Below are 15,983 nucleotides of genomic sequence, written 5' to 3' on the forward strand. Positions count from 1 at the left end.
CAGATAACAACCCCTCTTACAATTCTCAACATAAAGGGGGCTTTCAGTTGGTTGAAGAAAGCACAAGAAACATTTATTAGAATGAAGGAGGCGATGAGCACTTGCCTTATGCTTGCTTTACCTAATTCCACCCAGCCATTTGTGTTGGAGTGTGACGCTTCGGGGATAGGAATAGGAGCGGTCCTTATGCAGAATCATCACCCCATAGCACTCGAGAATTGCAAGCTTAGAGAGTGTGAGCTACACTATTCGATATATGATAAAGAGATGTTGGCCATAATGCATGCATTGGCCAAATTCAGACAATATTTAGTGGGGGGAATTTAAGGTAAGAACAGACCACAACAACCTGACATTCATCATGGGGCAGAAAGAACTGAGTGAGTAGTGGATAAGAAAGTTGCAGGCCTATGACTTTGAGATAGAATATGTCAAAGGCAAGAACAATGTAGTGGCAGATGCTCTATCAAGGATGCCACCCACTCTCTCACTCATGGAGATGACAAAAGATTGGAAATCACTGCTACTGGTGGAGTATTCGAAGAATAAATTTTCTTGTGAGATTTTAGAGGAGTTGATCCATGATGATAGGTATCGAGTTATGAATGACATTATCTACTATAAATACTGGATCTATCTTGTTCCAGAATCAAAACTCAAGGAGAGGATCATGCAGGCAGCTCACAACTCACCCTTGGTCGGACATCCAAGATATTTAAAAACCTACAGGAAGGTCAGGGAGAGATTCACTTGGAAGGGCCTTAAGTCGGATGTGCTGAGACATGTGAGGGAGTGCAATACTTTCTAGAAAAACAATATAGAGAATACCCATCTAGCAGGCTTGTTGCAGCCCCTCCCCATTCCAGAACAAAAGTGGGAAAACATTTCTATGGACTTTATCATGGGCTTACCACCGGGACAGGGAAAAGATTGCATATATGTGGTCATAGACCGGCTCACAAAATTTTCCCATTTTTTGCCATACCATCGAAATATTTAGCTTCACAGGTAGATGAGCTATTTTTCAGGGAGGTTTTCAGATTGCACAGGTTGCCAAAGAACATTGTCAGTGACAAAGATAGCAAGTTCATGGGCGGTTTCTAGCAGGAGATTTTCAAACTCGTGGGGACTGAGCTAACTCCAAGCACTAGCTATCACCCACAAACTGATGGTCAGACAGATATTGTGAACAAGTGGCTGGAGGGCTATCTCAGGAATTATGTGGTTGGCCAACAAAAGACATGGGTAAAGTGGTTGCATCTGGGGGAGCATTGTTACAACACCACTTTCCACATATCCATTGGAATGACTCCCTTCAAAGAATTATATGGATATGACGTCCAAACTTTTGCAAATATGATATTTGGGGATAGTCGAGCACCACTCGCCAAAGGCTGGATCCAGGAGAGCCAGGACATTTTAAAGGTTCTCAAGGACAATCTACACATGGCTCAGAACCAACAAAAAATGTATGCAAACAAGCACAAGGTGGAACGCAACTTTCAAGTGGGAGATATGGTATACCTTTGTCTCCAACCCCACAGGCAGTCCTCACTCAAAACTAAAGGGGCAGAGAAGTTAAAACCCAGGTTCTACGAACCATTCAAAATCTTGAGAAGAGTAGGAGAGGTGGCCTACGAACTCGAGCTTCCGGAGGGATGAAAGATTCACAATGTTTTTCACGTCTCGTGCCTCAAAAAATATTTGGGACAACATATTGTTGTTTCCACAGAGCTTCCACCGTTAGATGAGGATGGAGAATTGGTCTTAGTTCCCGAGAAGATCCTAGACACAAGAGAAAGAAAATTGTGGAGTAGAACGATCAAGGAGTACCTAGTAAAATGGAGGGATTTGTTGGTAGAATATGCTACTTGGGAAGGCGAACAGGTGCTCAAACATCCCGAATTGAAATTGCTTGGGGATAAGCAATCTTGGGCGGGGAGGACTGTAATGTCCCCGTCCCCATAGGAATCTTATGACGGAGCCTGCTAGCTTAGAGTGGTTCCCGTAGGCTAAAGCGGGGAAATAATTGATAAGGGGACTTAAATTTTCCTAAGGAGACTTTATTAGAGAAGGGAAAAGGATGATATTTCCTAGGCAAGTGGGGGGGTCACTTTAACTTTATAAAGTGAAAGTATCATAAAGTGACTTTCTAAAAGTGAATTAATAAAAAGAAAAAAATAAATAAATAAATAAAGAGAAAAAAACAAGAAGGAAGGTGAAGGGGAAAAGACAAAAAAGGAACGTGAAGAGGAAAAGACAAAAAGGTAAGGTGAAGATGAAACGGCCATCCCCAACTCATTAAAGAAGGGGATTGAGGAGGCTCCCTGCATTCATACATTGTGTGAGTTTGAAGAGAGAACTCTTGGAGAGAGTTGGAAGAGGAAGTTGAGGGCTTTGGATCCAAAGCTGCCATAAAAGACTTCGGTGTTGCGACAATACCCCCTAGTCTGAAAGTGAAATCTCTCATATTTCACTCTAGCGCGTCAATGTAGAATGAATTTCCTGAGAAATATTGAGGTTGAGAGAACCCATGGAGAACCATAGCTTCAAGCTCATCTGAACAGGTCGATTTAGTACCCAGACTTCATACTGCTAATGAATACGATTTTTTGGGTCATTTTAGGAGCTAAGGCACCATTGTATGTTGAATTTTTTTGGGATGAGTTTATGTCACAAAGTATGGTCCAAAGGTTGATAAGGGAGGACAAGTTTTCTAGTCAAATAAGGGGCCAAGTATTTTACTCTTAGCCTGGTCAAATCCACATCCAAAGAGACCACGATTTTTGGACTGTAAGAAGATTGCATTTTGTACACATAGCTAGGTAAACACAGTACACCAAGGGACATGTTTGTTGGGCTGATTTGAACTAGATCTAGATATTATCCCTACTATGCGTGTATTAGTCTGCATTTCTTATTTTCTGAGCTATATTGGAGCTAATGATAGCTAATATGGTCACTGTTAGAAGAAACTAGGTGTTGAAGCTTCCAGATGAGAGTTTTGTAGCTTGCCTTGGTCACTGAGGTTTCAAGAAATAATTTCTGGGTTTGTTCTTGGTCGTTGGGAGTTGGATTCCTCCACCAAATAACCCATTGTATTCAGTTCTTCTTGCTGGAGTAATTATCAGGTTCTACTATTCCTATTTGCTATCTATATATTCAAATTTCAAGGAAGAAGAGACTGCTTGTGTGATAATGCAATTTACATATTTTTATATATCAACTGTGTGTTAAATTCTGGGTCTGATATAAAGGTTTTTGAAGTCAGTTTTAATGCTTGAGAACTGTAATTTGTTCTGGAAAAGAAAAATTAAAAGATGCACCTACAACAGTTTGCATGTGAGATGTTTGACAAAATTTCTAGCTGAAATATTCACTGAAAAACTCAGAAATTTATGGTCAATTGGGTAGTTTCCTTGTTTAGAATCTTACAGGTATCAATCTTCAATTCACCTCCTCATACAATATGACCCAAATAAACCAAAAAGGTTTTACCAAATTCATACTTAGAAATATTCAATTACAATTTCTCTTTTTTCAAGACATCTAAAACTTGTTTCACATGCTTGACATGCTCTTCGTGAGTCTTATTGAAAATCACAATATCATCTAAATATACTAAGAAAAAATCATCAAGGAATGGCCTCAATACATCATTCATAACTCTCATGAATATTCTAGATGCATTGCAAAGCCCAAACAACATAGCTAACCATTCAAACAAACCTTGTTTTGTCTTGAAAGAAATTTTCCAAATATCATCTTCAACAATCCTTATATGATGACAACTACTTCCCAAATCTAACTTAGTGAAGTAAACTACATCCTTTAACTAATCTAGCAAATCATCAGTACAAGGAAGAGGAGACCAAGATAATAGGAGACCCACAAGGAGATGTGCTAGGCCTGATGACCCCTTTGTTAAGAAACTATTGAATTTTCTTCTTGGTTTCTGCATTCTCCAAAACTGACATTCTATACATGCCAATATTTGGAAGTGGTGCATCCTGCTACAAGTGAACCTCATGTTGGATTCCTCTTTTAGGAGGCAACCCTTTAGGTTCCTGAAGCATATTTTCATAAGTGTTAACAACATCAAACAAATCATGCTTGAGTTTTGAATCACATCCTGTGAAAGCTTTAGATTCAACAATATCTTTAACTTTAACCATCAACAACACAAAATTATTATTAGTATTTCCAAGCTTTTTCATTTGACCAACACTTAAAAGAGATAATTTCATCTTCTTGCGATGTGCTCTTAGAATATACTCAACTCCATCTTTAAAAGGATGATGTTTTTTCTCATGAAAATAGTATATGGCTTTTCTGTCATACAAGTATGGACTCCCTAAAACAATTCTGCATATGTTGAGTGGTATAACATCAAGCTCTACCTCATTTATAAAGTTTGCAGTGATGACGAATTTGAGTTTACACTTTCTTGTCACTTGTAATTTAGCATCATCACATACCCAATCCAAAGGGTAATATTTAGTATGATGTTTTTTTTCTAGATTAAGTTTCTTAACAATTGCTTTAGAGATAAGATTGAATTGGGATCCACTATCATATAATGTATCAAATTTTGTATATTTTGTAATGAACCTGATATGGAAAAACTCACTTCTTTCTTTATCATCTTGAGACTCAATAGGCTTACTAGGAGAACTAGTACTTGCATTAGAAGCTTTGCCTTTCATTCCCATGGTTATGATTTTGGTTTCGTCACCTGAATCATATCCTAGATCTTGTTGAGTTGTTGCATCAATTTTTTGTTCCCCTTGTTATTGAATTTCTTTGGTCTCATTTTTTGATGTAATTTCCAACAATGGTCTTCATCATGGCCTTCTTTTGAACAATGTTTACAAGTAATTTTCTCTCCCTCTTTATTGATTGTAGCATTCTTTTTGCATTTTCCTTTAAACGTCCCCTTTCCTTTGTCTCTAGATTGGATGGATTCTTTCTAGTCTCTTGAGGAACATTCTTTCCTCTTCATTCTAAATGAGTTGCATGAACACATAATTCATCTAGATTGGTGGGATTAAACATAAGTATAATATCTCAAGTAACTATGTAATACACCTATGTATTTAAGGAGAGTATCTTGTGAAGACAAATCAACACCCAAGATTAAAGCTCTTCTTCTAAATTCTTGTGTGTAACTTTGGAAACTCTGACCTTTAACTTGTCTAAAAATTTTCCAATCCACAATTGTTTTCTGCATATAAGCTAATGGATAAAATTTCCTTCTTAATGCAGTGATAAAATCATTCCAAGAAGTGATAATTTTAACAGTTTTCTTAAAATCTTCTTGAGTTCTAGCCTCCCACTAAATGAGGTTTGCAGTTTCCAAATGAAGAGAAGAAAGATGGATCTTTGTAACATCATCAATAATCTTTTGAATCTTGCAATAGACTTCAATTTTTCGAACCCAATTATTCAACTCTTCAACATTTACTTCCCCATTGTACATATGCACTTCAAATTTGACATAAAGCTTAAGCAAATGACACTTAGCATGTCCTTTTGGAGATCTAGGAGGATTATGTGTAAGTGTTGAAGGAGCTAAAGATGGAGGTGAAGGAGGAGGTGGAGGTGGACGCTTGCTCCCATCACTGCCATTACCTTTTTATTGATTAGAAATTTCTCCTTGAAACCATGTTTTCCTTTTATTGTACAATCCTTTCACCATCTTTGAAATATCATAGAAATCCTTTCTAAAATCTCTCTCTTGCTCAAGCATGAGTTCCTGTCCTTCTTCGTGTGTCATGAGTGGTGGAGTTTTTGGATTTTGTGACCTCCTTGAACTAAATTGACGGTTTGGTTCTTCAGCTGGAGTTTGTGACCTCCTCCTCTCTTCAGCTTAGACCTTGTAATCATTCAAGAAACACTTGCAAAAATAGTCAAACCTTCAAAACAACCATGCTCTGATACCAAACTGATCTGAAATTAAAAATTGAAGGTTTCTTGAAAAATTTTGCAAGCTAGTTTATGTCTTGTGGGCAATGGATCGAAATTTCAAAAGCACATAAACTTAGTAATTTTAATTAAGTTTTGTATATTTAAATAGAGAAAAATAGACAACATGCAACATCTCAAAACAACAATTTGACGATAGAGTTCACCCCTCCTGGGATACATCTTTGAGTCCAACTTCCAATGTTGGCCCTTTATATTATATGCTCAAAATGTCAATTACATCAATATTCAATGCTCAAATCACAAAAATAATGTTGCCATTATGTCTAGAACACGCAAAAACCCTTGTGTAGGCTATTCTTCGGTTCAGAAAAGCTAAAAAATGTCCAAGATAGGCCTCCTTGTTCATTTCTCTACTATCTATCCTCAAAAATGACAAAACTGGAAAAACTGGAAAATTTATCCTCCTTTGGTAGAACCACTAGGTGATAACTTGGCATGGGAAAGACATAAATTTTGCTGAAAATTGTGCAATTTGTCAAATGGTTAAATGCACCAATAGGGACCACACGTCAATTCTTTAGCTCTGGGGTCGATCATATGGCCTTCTATGTGGCCAGTAACACCGGTCAGAGGCCATGCGCTCGCCGGCTCCGCGTCCCTGGTTTTCATGGCCCCAAATTGGTTTTCCCGTTTGGAGTGTCTGACACTGGTCATGTGGAGGGCCCTATAGCTGTGGCTAGGGCCACACGCCATCTCTCCTTGGTAGCCCTTGCCTGTGGTCTCATGCCATAAATGGAACTGGGGGCTGGGCTAACCACCTTCCCCCTCTGCTTCCGCCATGGTCACAACGCATGTCATACGACCTAGGGTTGGGGTCATGTGTCTCGCTCTCCTCCCCCCTCCCCCCACCAACTCCAAAACAATTACATTTTAAATAGAAATTTTCCACGGAGTACTAATAAGCAGCTCCGGTGGTGTAACAGTTCAGCGATTGGTTTATAACCATGTGTTTTTGCGATCGAAACCAATTGAGGCTTGTTGACACACTATCCAAAATTTTGGCACAAACTTTGAGGACCACATGGTGACTTCCTATTGGGCCACGTCGGGCCTCCTAATTCGTCAAACAACAACACAACAACCAATCAAAATCCACCAACCTGACATGTACAACCATGTCATGTGTCAGCATGGGATTGGACCATTTGACATTCATATTACCCAGTTAGCTGACTGATGTCAGTGCCAAATCATTGTACGACTTTCCCAATTAGAAGCTCAGTCAACCCTAAAAGTTGACTTTTTAGTTGTTTGCCAAAAACTTGAGAACACAATAACTTTCACATATGGTGTCATATTGAGGCAATTCAAGTGTCGTTGGAATTAGAACAACGAGATGTATGTTTTGGCACTAGTTTCGAGTGATTTTGAGCACTTTCATTTTTGAGAATATTTTTAATCCCCTGGATCATTTACTCTTTTCTTCCTGACATTTAACTACTTTTTCATCTTCATATCTACAACTTTATTTTTCCTTTACTACCATTCGTGATGCCCATGCTTTGACCCATTCCATCATTCTTGCATAATTCCTATGAAACCCCATTGGTTTGTGTCTATATCTAAGTTGAAAGAACTCCCAAAATGAGAGGGATGCCTTAATGTTAGGTCCCAATGATTGTTACAGCTTCCAACTTGCTACAAATGAATTCACCTCTGTTGTAATCATGTCTCGCCCCTTCGATGTAAAGCCTAATTTTTTTGGCATGGTACATCTAGTGGCTCTTCCATACAAAGGAGAATGGCTCTAATTTCTCAATGTGGTATTAGTAAACTGCCCCATCATCTCAATCATTATCTTTTGCATTCTGATTATTTTGTGCATGGTAGCTGCCATGTAGTTTGGCTTTGGATCTTGTTTTTCTCCCATGGGTACTTTTCTTAAGGCCCATAGGAGCCAAGATCATGCTCTAATACCACTGTAATATATTATATACTAAATATGCTATTCAACCCAACAAAATTTTAAAATTTTCTTTGATAATTTTTGTCAAACATATAATGACAAATATTTCATCAAACACTTGTAATGCAAAGTAACAAACACATTCATTAAGAAGATATGAAGTGAAAATCAAAGGCTTTTATTAACTTGATTTGAAGCTTTTATGATGCAAAACCAATGATGAACCTAGGATCTAACTCTCACAATAGAGTAGACTAGCTCAACCGACAAGAAGAGTGAAATCGACCCTTTGAAAATAGACTTGGCTTAGCAAAAAAAGTCACTTGCCCCCCTCAACAAATTCATCCTGGATTCACAACTCAACCACTAATAGATAATAGAACTTGGCCTCTGAAGATGATCACAAGCCCAATGGAATAACTCGACCTGTGGATAGTAAAATTGACCTCTAGGAAATATATGTCATTTGGCCCAATTAATAAACTTGACTTTTTGGAACAAAATGAAGAAATTGACCTCCTCATGAAAGTGAATTAACCCTCCAAGAAAAGGCAACTTGGCTTCTAGAAATACCAACAATTCGACCTCTAAGAAGATGCAATCAACCTTCTTAGCAATTTGATTCCTCCAATAGTGCCAACTCGATCATATCTGGAAAATAGAAGAACTCGACCCTCACAAAGAGAAGAAACTCAACCCCAGGAGAATGCGAATTCGACCCCTGTCAATGCCAGCAATTCAACCCACTTGATAATCAAAATTCGGCCTTTGAGAAATTATAGCAAATCAACCTCCAAGTTGGAGAAACTTAGCCCCTAAAAGAGATAATAACTCAACCTTCAAATTGTATTCGACAAATAGATATCAACTCGGCCCACACAGAAATGCTTCAAAATCACCTGCAATGAAGTATAAATGAGAAATCTGAATAATTTCTTTGCAAGCCAACTAAGGTGATACTTGAAGTCCACTAAACCAGTTAGAGAGTTGCACCTAAACCCTCGTCTTTGACTCACTTGAGTCTCATTCAATCATCAATAAATAATCACAAATCAAAATGCCCAAGAAATGACTTCCTCTCCCCTTTTAAATATTTGTCAGACCTTTCTTCGATCTTCTAGAAGCACCTTTATTTTTATTTTTTTATTGATAAAGTCACTCAGTGGAATCTTCTTTATTTCTCCAAGTGACTTGTGCCCTCTTCGGCCTTTTTCTCAAAAAATGCTTTCCCCTTTTATTTAATAAAATGACTTTTCATTAACTAATTAGAGTGTTTTTTAACCCCAAAAAATGCTTAATTCATCACCATGATTACATTGGACACCCAAAACCCCTTTTTATCATCCTTATAGATCTTTTCATCGTGATTCCAACGAGCTATTACACTAAAGTGTTACTTTAAATAATCGACCCCAAATAACACCTCAAGCGTAAATAATTAAAATATGTCTGTTAATAACCTCTTTTTATGGGAATCTTTGGGATGTAATAGAACCAAGATCGAACTATGCAAAACTGATCTTGATGATGAAATATGCAAGCGATCCCGATTGAACCCTATAAAACTCCAAACCTTTCAAGGCCACCAATGGTGTAATCTTGCTCCTATAACCTAGCTTACACAAGCTCTAGAAATCTTCTCTAAGTACATCACAAGGTAATCCAAAATTTGGGGACATTACACATCCTTAAACCCTAGGACTATACCTTATGCATTGATAAGACTTAACCTACTTTACCTGCAAGATTTCACTTCTAATTAAACCCTCTAGCACAGAGGGTTCCAACTTTTACACCCTACATGAAACATCATCTTAAATGTATTTCAAACAATCCTCTTACTAAAACCATATCTTGGGTGAAAGAATAAACCTTCTTCGAATCTAACCAAATTATTCTTAAGGTAATTAACACATACATACATTTCCATGAGTAATCTCCAAAATTAATTAATTCCCTCGCATCCTAATACTCCTAAAGTTTAATAAACATGAACCCAAACCCAAACTCAAATGAAATCCCCAAATTAAAATGATCAAAATGTTTTTATTAAATGAAGTGTTCTTTTAAAGTGAAGTGTGGAAAAAAAGGTATTCTAAGACAGAAAATGTAAATTGTATCATACTTCTTTATCTCGAAGTCAATGAAATCAACAAAAACAAAAATTAAATGTTCATATTTGGAGATCTCTTCCTTAACTGACCTCATCTAGTTATCAACCTAGGTTATTTTTTGGTGATGATGCATGGTATAACAACCAAGTCCTAACTTCATTATGTGTCTTCATAATGACCAACGAAAACACATAGATGTAAAAATCAAACATCAATATAAAAGTCATGATATAACTAACTTTAACCGCTCATAATAATCACGTGGGAGGAAATTCAGGCCCTGGCGAGATTACAGAGTCCAGTCAACCTTAAGGGAATATTCATTTTCAGAAAGATGCCGGTATAATATTGTGCAAGGATATTTTATTACAGCATATACAAAATAATCTGAAAATAATATAACAAAATAATCTGAAAAGAATATAACAGACCCTTTGAAGTTATAAAATGGCACGAAGCTCAAATGACCAATGCAGAGGCACATCAACTGCAGATTCGTGGATGAACCATATGATAAATGAAATACCAAACAATCCCAAAAAAACGGCATGAATTGTATTTCTCTGAATCTGAAATCAAACAAAAGCATGAATTGTAATCAAACGAACACAACAGTCTTCAATTTATTGCAATCCAAACAGATCCATGGAGATACTTGATCCAAGCATCATACTGCAAGCAGATTCTCAAAAACACTTGCACACCATCTAATTGTTCTCGGATGTCCATGTACGAACTAATATTATTTAACTGAATGAAAAACAGATCCATGCAAATACTCATCCAAGCATGCTACTGCAGGCTGATTCTAAAAAATAATTGCATCCCAACAAAATGTTTCTGAGGATATCAATGTAGGCCCTACTATTATCTAACTGAATGAAAATGCAAACTAATATCTACAAAAATCAATATGAACTAAATTATAAGAGACATTCTCCAGATCTGATAAATGCAAGTAATTAGTGTGGCAGATCTTTGCTAATTCGCAGACGTCTTAACTGGTCCATTGGAAACCACTTCAGATTCTGTAGCATGGTTGACAGTGGGATTGAGCTCATCCCAAGCCTCAATCCAAGTGACCATGGCATCTGCCAGCTTCTGGAAATATGGATCTATTGCCCCAAGTTTGTCCCTTACTTGCTTTGACAACTCAATGTAGCACTGCTGGACAGTGATACATTCCCTTGGAAGCGTAGCAGATTGGAAAAAGGGAATGATGTCTTCTTGCCAGAATATTCCCTTGTACTCTTTCTTCAAGTTAACAAAGGGGTTACTGGCCTTGCTGTGCCAAATATATGGCAGCCCTGTCTTCACTCCCAATCCCAAGTGATCACAGATAACTTTCACACACCATCCTGCCCACATATCGTCATAGCGACCAATTGGCTGCCCATCACCCATCAACCCAAAATACATTGCAGGACCAATCAAGTCCCTATTGAAGGCCAAATTCATGCCACACATGGGGAAAAGAGTACCCTTTGGAATTGTTAAAACTGCATCAACATACCTGGTGTTGCGTTCCCAAGGCTTGACAAGCTGAGTGGGGGCATCATAGTCAGGGATATTCATCCAGAGGCCATGAGAAACTGCAGTGGGTGTTCCATGGCGAAGGCTGAAGGGGTACCCACGAACAAAATCTGCGCCCTCTCTGTATGGATCATACAGTGTATTGAAAAAGAATGGAGTTGAGGGGGAAAGCAAATTCGTAATGTGCTGGTGGAGAGCATTGATGTCGTTGCCAGAGGGATCCTTGGCAACAAAGCAGTCATCATCAATTGTAAAGATGTATTTCTTCTTGGAGACCATGTAGCCGAAGCAACGACAGGCACTGTCCTTGAAGGAGATGCAGGAGGCCTTGGGTCCCAGGATCCTGTTGATATCGTTTCTGTTGTAGAGTTCGTAGTCGAAACCCTTGGGCACGCTGATGGTCTTCGATGGATCCCCATCCTGCACAATGATGAGGTGATAGGGCTCAAAGAATGGCCTCCACATTTCCAGGAAATCCAAGTTCCGGATCGTGGGTATCACTATGTCCAGCTCGTCCTTCAGAATCGGGGTAGCAGCAGTAGAACCTGCCATTGTTACTTCTTGGATTGATGGAGATGGATCAGCTAAGTGCGAAGAAGGCAGAAATGAATGAAAAATGAAACCTAACACTACCTATTTGGCCCCAGAACTGACTTCTCTCTCTGGGAACTGTTCTGGTTAAGGTGTTGTATATGCGCCCATATATACATATAGGGGAGAGGGGTGTTGGAAGACCAATTTCAAGAAGGAGATCGTGGACCAGATCTTGCCCAACTCAGCAAAGGCTCCTCGGAATTGGAAATTTGCCAGCTTGCTTCTTTGATGGGACGGATGCCAGTTCAACGTGCCACGTCTGGTGCACTATAAAAGTTAAATCGCACCCCTTAATGGGACTTTGACCAACTTTGCACGTGATCCGTTATCCTAGATCTTCTCCACATGGCTGCCCTTGGGTTGGCTTTAACCAACTTTTTGCACTTGTTTTCTTATCTAGAGCATCTTGCTTGTCAGATTTTTAATGGACTAGTTTATTTTTAAGTATTTTTTTGGGTTGGAATCCGGTAAAGTAATAATTTAAATTTTTAATTAATCTACCATTTTGTTCCGGACCTTTTTTAGCATGTGGGGCAGTTGGAAATGGATCGTAATAATTTAATTCTTTGTTTGATCTAAGATTTTTATCCACTTTTTGGGCATTTGGGGCAGTTGGAAATGGATCTTAATAACTTAAATCTTTGTTTGATCTAGAATTTGTATCCACTTTTTGAACAAATAAGTGGATGGAAAAGGGATTTGAGGCAAAGCCATTGTAGGGAAGTTCTAAATCACATTGAATTGTGTTTATGTGAAAAAATATCATTGTATTTAAGCCTATTTCCCTGAAAAACAGGTTTGTTTGTTCGAATTCTAACATATTCCGTTGTTAACCTAATTTTTTACATAATTTGAACTATATTTCTTAACGAGGCGCATTTCCACTTTAAGGAGGAGATGGTTATATAATAAATGTATTTACAATCAATATAATTTAAATTTAAATAATTGAAATTAATAAAATATTTTTTAAATGGTAATTAAATTATGGTAAAATGTTATTATAAAAAGTTAATTTAATATTTATTAATTTGTGTTTTTAATTTTTTTTATTTGGATCTAAGATTAGGATGGATTTATGTTGATTTTTAATATTTTAATGATGGAGATGTGATAATGGAAGAGGCTATTTTATTAGGCGTTAAGCTAACCAACACCAAATTCTTCAAAGAAAAAATGTATTTGTGTCATTATTCAAACATTACACAACATAGTTGTAGTACAGTGCACCTCAAACACTCATTCTACACATTGTTAATAGCTATGTGTGGTGTCATGGCAAAAGTGAAGGATTATGCTACCACAAGGATGAAGGAGAAAATGGAGTTGTCACTTGGTTTTAGGACAAAACTAAAAAACCTAAGGAGGGGGAGAGAGGAAGGAAAGAGGAGAGAACGCCTTTAGATTAATTAGCGTTTTTTGTTGATTATGTCTTTTAAAATTGTGAATGATGTGCCACTGTGCAAGCAACATACGTTCAAACCTTAATGAGTGTAGAGTGTCCCTTGTGTGTGTGTGTGTTAAGGAATATGTTTGATCTTTTGAAGCAAATGGTTTCCCTTTATCAACAAAGGGGCTTAACACATGTCCAATAAATCAAAATTGGTTTAAGTGGACATTAATATGATACTCTTATCTATGATTGAAGATCAATTATGGTTCAATAACAAGTATAAAGTATTGGCAAATAAACAAAGAAACTTATGAAGTAGATTTAATTCATTGGTTTTCTTTGGTGAGCTATTTTAGTGAACTATTGAAGATGAAAGAGAGGTAAAAAGGAAAGAACTCACCCACAAAAACATTGTTGTAGGAATTGATGTTGTTTGCATTGAAGAAGAGAGATGTGATAGAGCTAGAGCAAAACATTACTCTTGTTGAATGAACATATAGAAATTGCTACACCTTTCAACAAAATAGAATTGACTACTATATCCACTATAATGAAATAAAACACCTTAGATCTATCATATAAAATAATGAAACAATAAAATGTTGTATGTGACCTAAAGTGCCATTAGAAAACTAATATATATATATTATCCTTGTTGTGCTAAAACCTCCTTTAAGGTATAAGAATTGAATTATCCATGGTGTGAGAGTGGGCTAAGCCAATAGAGATGCTCTAGGACAGAACTACGAGCCTTGACGAAAGAAAGCACACCAAAAATCCAATGGTACATGAAAAGGTGATGGAGATGACAAGAACAAGCATCTTGAGAGAATGGAGAAGTGGCATAAGAGTTAGATCTAGATTTAGCATGAATTTGTAATTATTCTTATTAAAGAAGTTGAAGAATGGAAGTGGAATTAGAATGACTTCACTTAGGTGAGCATAACAATATAAACAAGCAAGGAAACAACCTTAAGGTGTAAGAGAACACTAGACTAGTCATTGGGAAATGTGTTCCATACAAAGGAAGCATGCTTCATGATTTAATAAAGAATCATAGGTGCAAAGGTCCATACCACAAAGATTTTCATTAAATAGTGCAGTTTGTTTCATGGACTATGACACACAAATGCAATACAACCCAAGAAAGGCATAGTACACTTGGTGCCAAGAAATTAGTAGGGGTCACTTAGAAAGATTGAGTTGATGGATCCCCAATTTTCCCAAATGGATTTGAGTTGTTGAGGACCCAAATTGAAGCACCCTAACAATTATGGGATGAATTAGAGGCTTCAAGCCCAACATAGAACCCAAAGAATGGTTGAGTGCCCAAAATGGTCTAGCAAGGTTAAATTAGTGACTAAAAACTAAATACAAGGTAGAGGTAATAAGGAACCATATCCTTGCACCAGAAAATAATTCAAAGGAGGTCACTCATATAAGGTAATGTGCAGTGACTCAAGGGAGATTATTCTAGAGCATAAGAGATTTCATATGAGAAATGAGAGATAAAAAGATCATCCTTAGGCCAATAATGTACAAAAATGGCACAAAAGTAGGTTGCAGAATGGTACCTCTAAGAGTGTAGGCTTTTATCACTATTAAAGTGTATAATTCATACACTACACTATACTATTATAAAAAACTAAGATATCATGGATTGGAGAGTTTGGTGTTGAATTGAATTTATTTCCTTAGTTCTTTCATTACCCCTATATTTTTTTTCAATACCATTTTTGAGAGGAACACCATCATTCAATCACTCATCCTTAAGTCTATGTAAGAAAATCATGGAGCAACAACAACATTTTTGCAAATTGGAAACCTTGGAACTTTTCATAATTCTTGGTTATATACCTTCAAACAAAACATGGCGAAAGCCAATGAGCTCACCCACTAATTGACAATTGTTCAAAGGTCCATACCACAAGTATTTTCATCCAATAGTGCTCTTTGTTTCATGGACTATGACACACAAAATGTAGTACAACACAAGAAAGGCATAGGGCATAGTACAATTGATGCCAAGAAATTAATAGGGGTCACTTTGAAGGATTGAGCCAATCTATCCACAATTTTCCCAAATGGATTTGAGTTGTTGAGGACCCAAAATGAAGCACCCTAATAATTATGGGATGAATTAGAGGCTTCAAGCCCAAGATAGAACCAAAGAATGGGTGAGTTCCCCAAATGGTGTAGGAGGGTTAAATTAGTGTCCAAAAACCAAATACAAGGTAGAGGTAATAGTCAACCCGATCCCAGTGCTAGACAATAATCCAAGCAAGGTCACTCATATAAGGCAAGGTATAGTGACTCATGGAAGAGCATTCTTGTGCATAAGAGATTTCATATGAGCTATGAGAGGTAAATGTGAAAATTTCGAAATTGAAATCCTATTGCAACAATAGGAAATTATTCTTCTAATTGGTAATTAATTTAACAGTTTATTTTCTAT

General features: G+C 37.2%; 1 pseudogene; it reads right to left on the reverse strand.

Annotated features, from left to right (window-relative positions):
* Positions 1-10,732: 10,732 nt before the first annotated feature.
* On the reverse strand, positions 10,733-12,218 carry LOC149232222 (UDP-arabinopyranose mutase 1 pseudogene; annotated as a pseudogene).
* Between the last annotated feature and the right edge of the window lie 3,765 nt (positions 12,219-15,983).

This window comes from Pinus tabuliformis, chromosome J, assembly GCF_031772625.1.
Source record: "Pinus tabuliformis cultivar Carrire ecotype Pingquan chromosome J, CPIR1, whole genome shotgun sequence".
Lineage (NCBI taxonomy): Eukaryota > Viridiplantae > Streptophyta > Pinopsida > Pinales > Pinaceae > Pinus > Pinus tabuliformis.